The sequence below is a fragment of the Lycium ferocissimum genome, chromosome 4 (genome assembly GCF_029784015.1).
Source record: "Lycium ferocissimum isolate CSIRO_LF1 chromosome 4, AGI_CSIRO_Lferr_CH_V1, whole genome shotgun sequence".
Taxonomy (NCBI): Eukaryota; Viridiplantae; Streptophyta; class Magnoliopsida; order Solanales; family Solanaceae; genus Lycium; species Lycium ferocissimum.
This window is the reverse complement of record NC_081345.1, coordinates 74806605-74813364: the sequence shown is the minus strand read 5'-3', so window position 1 is coordinate 74813364 and position 6760 is coordinate 74806605. Positions and strand designations below refer to the sequence as shown.

Genomic DNA, 6760 nt, shown 5'->3' with positions numbered 1-6760 from the left:
TAAAAATTTTAAATACTATCAAATTTTAGTGTTAACATCAAATTGTGAAAATTATTATTATACTTTTATAAACTCCTAACCTTCTGTATTTCTTAATTAAATCTTTCATGATGATATACGGCGTGGTTTTACATAAGAATTAATACTTGATATATATTCACCAAAACGAGAATCACAATACACATTACAAATTACAATAACTATATACCTTATGACTATATATATATATATCACAATCACATTAGAAATTACAAAAGGGGTAATTCATGGACCTCGGCTTAGATTTTGTTCAGCACTAAATTAAAATTGGGAAAACTACAAAAACTGCACATCATAGGCAAAGTATTTGCGAATTTGTCGGAAAGGAAATCAATTGCGATTCTTTTATCTACGGAATTAAAAAGTTATGTTTGAATTACCCATTTCATTTCCTCGTCATGTCAGTCGTCAAGTACAATTGCACATATGTTTTGTTAGCCGATGTCACGTCAAATCATGTGCACTACTAAAAAATCTCTGAAAAATATTCAGTTGCTATTTCCCACTGAATGTCGGGTGGAAAAAACTTAAGGGAATTTTACACTGTATGCCAATTATGGAAAAATATTTACCCATTTTAGCCCATCTTTTTTTAATTACCCGCCATAGCCATTTTTTTCCTCTTTAGTTTTTTACTAGTCTTATACATTATTATACACTTTTATACAAGGTTTATAAATTGTCTACAGTAGATGTATAATGTTACATATTATTGTATAATATTGTATACTAGTCTTATACATTATTATAAACTTTTATACAAGGTGTATACATTGCCTCAATGCACTGATAGGCTGTTGGAAGTATAGTCTCTGTTTGCGTATTCCTAAGGGTCAGTTTAGATTATTTATTTTGTTATTATAGTAGCTTAAGTTGCTACCTAAGGAACAAGGTTTTTTGCTAAGTTTATGAATAAGGTTTATTTAGGCTCAGTCACTGTTTAAGCTTCATATGTTTTCTTTAACAATCCTTTTCATGTTCTCTCTCTTTGATGTAGCTTGAGTCGTCAGATGAAGATAAATACATCACTTTCTAACTAAGCATTCAAGTGTGCAATTTAAATTCAAATCTTAAATGATTTTAGAAATTCTCTATTTGATATAGTAATGCCGATAATAAATTTGCAGTAGTGGTTGATTATTTGTAGTTAATTATGCTCTTAATCATTTAAGCACACCATCTCATTTAGTATGATTCTATACTAATTCCATTCTTTTTCCTATGTGATGCACGAAATATGGACGAGTTTACTAGGGTCACCGAATTCATTCAACATTATGTGTTAGGCCTGAAGCCCAACATAATATCCCTTCTATGTTGTCAATCAGTCTTTGAATTATCTTTAATATGAACTAGTCTTACGATGCGCGCAATATCAATTAATTCGCATTTTTTTTGGAAAAGATTACGTAACTAGGCAGTGTTAAAATATACATTATAGATTTTTAGCATAAAAATAATAATAACAATTATAGCCAAATAATGATTACCATATTAGAAAAACCCTACTATAAGCCTAATAAATGTTGCACGTAGTATAAAAACTGACTCCCCGTTATATGCCTAAAAATCGCCTAACACTAACTAATGATTTGCTCCATACTTATCACCTAAAATGTAGCCTAACACTAACTTATGATCTGTACCAAATTTATGCCTAAAAATAACGTATTTTTGGTTTATGATTTTTAAATGTTTGAAAATTTAACTTTTAACAATAGTATATGTCAAATATATATTACTATAATTAAATTTATACCATAAATATTCACAAATACACCATACATATTGCCAAAAAAAAAAAAAAAAATTTAAGCTTTGTATAATTATGGTATATTTCTGGTATGAATATTTTTAATATCAACATAGAATTTGAATTCAATAATAAATGTAATTTAATATTACATATATTATATTAAATTTTATAATTCATTTGTTGTATACTTATTACTAGATAAATGATGAATAATAATGAGATATATGAGTGTATTATTATTATTATATATAACATATTAATAATATATATAAATAGTATAGTACTTGTGTATCACTAATATATACATAATATATAATTATGTGGACAAGCATATTATGAAAGTATATGAATAATATCAAATTATATAGATGTAAATGGTGCATAATATTATATTATTTAACATAAATGATGTATACCGGTTAATGAGAAAAAGGTAGAAAAAATTACCTAAATTTGTGGGACCTCTTTTAATTATCTATATCCGGATAAAATCAGGCCATTATAGTGAAATGTTGTTATAACGAATGATAATTATAGAGAGATTTGACTGTATTTATTGCAAAATATAGCTACGAAAAGTGATAGTCTTCCACGAAGTATTTATGCAGTGGAATTTGAAGGTTCGTGTTATGCGATTGTAGTTGGTATAGATCACGAGAAGGCACACAATCCATTTTCTTATTGCTTCTACATGTATATATGGTTATCTTAAATTTTCTGCATTGTATGAGTAGTGTACGCCTCGCATCCTTGAGTCTTTGAAAAAATATTTCTACAAGCACTTGCAATGCGGGTGTTGATGTGGCTTTGTGGAAGTTGTTGTTATGTTTTGTCATGAACGGGGAACTTTGCTTATACAATTTTTTTCTTTTCAGTTACCACAAGTATCAACATGGAATTGAAAGAAGGGAAAAGGTCCAAAAATGCCCTTGAACTATCCCAAAGGTTTAAAAATATCCTTCATCTATCTATGGGTCTAAAAATACCATTCATCCATTTATTTTTTCTCACTTATACCCTTAAACTTAACGGACCTCTCATTTTTTATTATCATTTATTACGTGGTGCCTCCTATTGGTCGAAAATAAAACCTCACCCATCCCCACCAGATCTTTTCCTACTACCAGACCCATGACCCATGACCCATGACCCACCACCCATCACCCACGACCCAATTCCCCTTTAGAAAAAACATCTACACATCTTTGCACCCAAATTCCTTTTCTCTGTCTCTCTATAGTGTATGGCCAGTTCAGCTTTATCTCTTTCTGTGCATCAATTCTTCTTCCCATGTCCACAATGTTGTAGTAATTGGAAGAGCAACTCCTCCTCTTCTTTCTTTTTCTCAAATGGAGATAAGCGTTCTCTCACTTGCTTTTCATCCAAGAAAAAAATAGGCTTCATGGACCAAATTCTTGATTACATTGAAGGTTTGTTTTTCATTTCCTTATAATTTCAATACGTGTTAATTGAACATTGTTGTTTCACCTAGCAGCTTTGTATAGAAACAAGTACTACTATTATGCCTCAATTCTAAACTAGTTGGACTTGATCTACTTGATAAAAATTCAGTATCCATTTTGAATATTTGTTTAGCTTTCAACTTGCAACTTGAACTTCACCGGCTACTAAAGAGTTGCTTGCACTAAAGTGGGTAAATCATAGTTGGGATATGGATGTCAGTGGGTAAATCATTAAATTTATCCCATTTTCGCAACTTGGAATGCTCGTTAGATATTTGTATTCAACCTGTGTAGTTTAGGTTCTCTACTTTCTTGCTTCTGAGTTCTGATCATATTATTATGAGTGAATTTAACTATTAGAAGTGAATTTAACTTTCATATTAAATTAATTTGCAAGTGATGTATTTTGTGGATAATGGGCAAAATTGTGCAATATGTACTCCTCTTGTCTTCATTTGCAAATTACCTTTGTTGAAGGTACTTTATCTCGTCTTCTTCTCTATTTCACTAATTATTTATCACTCGTCTTAAAGTTGATATTCTCCATGCTCGTTTAAGCTTAATCTTTTGGTGAAAACTCAGTTCCATGAAGATTTAACAAGGCTACTTCCTGTAAAAAAAAGAGTGAAGTTTGATATTTTCTTAATAAAACTGGATTAATTCTCTTAGGTTGCTCATTTATTTTTTCTGAATAAAACTGGATTTTGTCCAGGAACACCACTAGTGAGATGTCAATTACTAGGATTAGATGTCCTTTAGGAATCTTAGAGACAAAAATAGTGTTGTGATACTTTATAATTGGCAAAACTGGGCATTATGTACAATTCTCTAACATCTACTATGACGACTGATCAATTTATTCAACTTTAATCTTCTGCGGATGGTTTCTTCTTTGCTTCATAAAGAGTTAAGGTTCTCATGGAATTGCCTTGTTCTTTTGGAATTGATTCATGACATTCCATCTTCTGTATGTTAATCAAAGAGTTTGATACTAGTTGGTCTTGGATTTGAATGTATATTTTAGGAGCATGAGGATCATCATATAATATGATTTCGGTTCTTTCTGGTTTACTAGTTGGTTTCGGTGAAACCTTATCTTTTCTATTTTTCTTAATTATCCGTTCTTTCTGGTAATGTATTCACAAATCTCTCTTCTTTTTTTTTTTTTTGCAGCCGAGTGATGCAGCTAGCGGATCCATGGATGCAAGATTTTCTAACTCTAGTAATCATGTAATATGATTAGTTGACTAAAGTGAATTTGTGACGATTTCAGTTGATGACATTTACTTGTCTTAGTATTTTGTAGTTTAATGGAACGTTGATATTTCTCAATTTTGATATTCTGGTTTAGTGTTAAATATATTCAGATCTGTATTAGAAAAAAGTGTGGAAAGTTGTTTTCGGTAATAAATATATCTATTCTAGAATATATTTAAAAGTAGTGGGGGTTAAAACCCAAATAGGTATAGTAAATTGTGGGGGTTTGTAACCTCCCTTGTAGGCAAAACGTTCCATAGGCTGCAAGCTAATTGTAGAGGTCAGCAACGCAATTTGCGGAGGTTGTAAATTGTTGCTCCCAAACGCACACGCAAGCATACGCGGTCGTACAAGTAATATAGAATTTTTAAGTCCAGATATCGTACCCACAGGGACTTATGATCCACTGTTTACTAAATTAAACTCTTGCTAATTATCTAAACAAGAAGTAAAATCCAAAGTTATATTTATAAACTAACTAAAAATAAAATAAAACAAATGATGAACTTTAACCAAGAAAGAGCGTATTTTTATCGGAGAAGAGATAGATCTAGAGTTATGACCACTAACAGTCCAGTTGAGCCTTCAAATCGTTCTACCTACGGATTACTAGTTGACGGGTTAATTAAAACTTTATGAGTATCTTTCGAGTTGCTCACAAGCCTGTAGATGCTACTATAACGCCTATATTCGTATGGTCGCCAGAGGTAACAAGAACGCATTTACTTCTCCGTATTCAACTAAGCAAGGCTAAAGGGTATATTCCTATCCTCATTAGCGAAACGATTAATCGAACAAGCTCTATTTATTCTTATTACGCATGCAAATTCCCTATCCCTAGTTCAATTCACATGCCACAGATAGTGTCTAATTAGTGATCAAGTAATTAAACAATTAAGACCAAGAATAAATAAATAACCCAAAGATGGAAAATCAATAGATAGAAACGATAATCAAACGTCAACTTTCGGGTTTGTGTCAAAACCCTAGAACTAAAGAGTTTAGCTCCACATAGACATGGAAGAAAAACAACAAATCATCCGAATAAAAACGTCAAAATAAGTATTACAGAGAAGAGAAGGTAAAACCCTGTAACTCCGGCCTCCATGACGGCTCTAAACTCTCTCTATGTCAAAAGTTGTCCCCCGAAAATCGTGTAGAAGGTGTATTTATATAGTTACACAGAGGCCTTTTTTATTGGCATCCCTTTGGCACGCCAACTGTAAGTAAATTTTCTTTTGTGCCCTCCTTTACTGTGTAGGGCTAGGAGTCCCACTTTCACGTCATCCAGCAGCCCTTTTTTTCCTATTTTTAATCCTTCCTACAACAACCTTCCTTTTATACATTATACCATAGACAAATGCCACCTTATATGTTAATTAATTCCCTCCCCAAATAATACAATAATTCAAGACTTCTCTTTTCCTTGTTGAGGTCGTCTTCAATATTCACTTGAACTTTCCTCTAGCAATATCCTGGGCAGTTGCAGCTTCAACTTTACGTCGTCCAATTTGTTTTCTGCTTTCTTAATTTCTAGCACATTACTTCATTTTTCTCCAAATCTTCTCATTCTCGCGGTGCTTTATTCCTACGAAATGAAATTATAATACTAAGCACAAATTGATATAATAATACTCAAAAGGCTATTAAAAGTATTAGAATGTGAGGCAATAATGGCTAATTATATGCATTTTAGGCCGAACATCACTACCCCACACTTAAACTCTTGCTCGTCCTCGAGTAAGCATTAAAACCACTCTCAATAAATCAAGCCTAGGAACACCACCACTTTGTTGATACCAACAATTAGGCCCTATAGCAACTCAAACCATTAAGCATACACTTTCTGATCATCATGCAAGATATACAAGTGAACTCAATCGAACAACAAACTTCTAGCCTCCTAACCTCAAAGACGGACTCTAACTCATCAAATTTAAGTTTGCTCACCTACTCTGTCAAAGAAATCTAATAACATGACCTATCTATCATGAAACAAGTGCCCTCACAAGAAGAAATAGTCCGCACACTCAAATCAAAGAATCGAATGTAATTTAAGAACATAGCATCAAAGTATAACTCTCGCACTCACAAAGAAATTCACATGTATGCACAAAGAACCATAGGCTTGCCCATTATGTACATCTCCACTAATTAAGTATGCTCGAATAGAATCAAATAGGACTTTAACGGGTTGTAATGTTGGCTAGGGGACGGGTAGGAAAACTATATAATAGTGACTTAC

General features: G+C 32.2%; 1 long non-coding RNA gene across 1 annotated transcript; it reads left to right on the top strand.

Moving 5' to 3' along the window:
• The first annotated feature begins 2944 nt into the window (after positions 1 to 2944).
• On the top strand, positions 2945 to 4616 carry LOC132054937 (uncharacterized). Its single transcript, XR_009414423.1, has 2 exons — positions 2945 to 3225; positions 4432 to 4616. It is a non-coding gene; the product is annotated as an uncharacterized LOC132054937 (long non-coding RNA).
• Positions 4617 to 6760: the final 2144 nt, after the last annotated feature.